Source organism: Propithecus coquereli, unplaced genomic scaffold, assembly GCF_000956105.1.
Source record: "Propithecus coquereli isolate 6110/MARCELLA unplaced genomic scaffold, Pcoq_1.0 Scaffold138, whole genome shotgun sequence".
NCBI lineage: Eukaryota > Metazoa > Chordata > Mammalia > Primates > Indriidae > Propithecus > Propithecus coquereli.
In genome coordinates, this window is record NW_012138080.1 from 1,147,682 (window position 1) to 1,148,749 (window position 1,068).

Consider the following 1,068-nt stretch of genomic DNA (forward strand, 5'->3'; position numbering starts at 1 on the left):
TGCATTAACCATAGTCAAAACCGGTGATCAAATGCGTTTCTACCCCAGACACACATAACAAAGAAATGTTGAGCCTTCCTCTCCATCCGGACCTAAATATTTCCTGGAAGTTTTAAACTAGACGCTCAGAGTCTACCCCTTTATGCAGCAATTTCATAAGGACTAATAATTTACGCAAATATGAGGCAGAGACGTCCAGCTCTTCTGGGAGCTTTCCACCGTGTCGGTGCTAGTTGTGTGTGGTTGTGTGTGTGTGTGTGTGTGTGTGTGTGTGTGTGTGTGTGCAGCGCGCGCGCAAAACACGGTGTTTTCTTAAAGGAGCTGAATCGACGCCAAGAGGTCACCTCCCCTGACGAGCTCGCTGTATTGTGATTATGCCTCCCCTGGGGCGGTGGAGGCTCTGCTGTACGCCCTTCCGCAGCTGGACATCACTTATACTGAGGTTTTCAAAGTAAACGAACAACTTAGCACTTTCGCCGAGTCCAAAATCTGCCAGCGAACTTGGGTGCTGGAGAGTTCGGCGGGAAGGAAAGGTGACTGAGAGGAGCACTGCATTTTTCTGGCACTTTCCACAGAGGATACTCTAATAAATGGGAGGGGGGTGGGAGGAGGGAAAGAGAGAAACACCCTCCTTTTCTTTCTGAAACTGCACCTCAGCCTGAGATTTGAGTATTATTTTACCTGTATTTATAATAAACCAACACCGCACTCCCTGCACCAACCACCCAACTGCCTCGACTTCCATTAAAAGCAGCTACTAAGACTAAAGAAAGAGGGAAAGACTAGCGGGGGGAGCAAATAAATAAATAAAAGAGAGCGCGAGGGGGGAAGGAGAGCGCAGGGAGAGAGGGAGCGCCTGGGACTCGAGACGGCGGCAGGTTCAATTAGCTAAACAAAGAAATCATGGCGGATTGTTTACATTTGGCAGCGCCCGGGCTGCGCCGACCGCCGGCCCCGAGCCGCCGCAGGCCCCGAGGAGTCGGCCGAGCTGCCCCCGCGCCCTGGCCGGGTAAGTGACGCCGGCCGCGGGCCCGGGGCGCGGCCGCCGCGCGCGCCGCCCCCGCCGCC

General features: G+C 54.0%; 1 long non-coding RNA gene across 1 annotated transcript in view; it reads left to right on the forward strand.

The window, feature by feature from the left end:
- The first annotated feature begins 882 nt into the window (after positions 1–882).
- Positions 883–1,068, forward strand: part of LOC105806127 — a 401,664-nt gene continuing 401,478 nt past the window's right edge. Inside the window, exon 1 of the long non-coding RNA XR_001137242.1 lies at positions 883–1,009. This is a non-coding gene — a long non-coding RNA (uncharacterized LOC105806127). The remainder of the gene's footprint in view (positions 1,010–1,068) is intronic.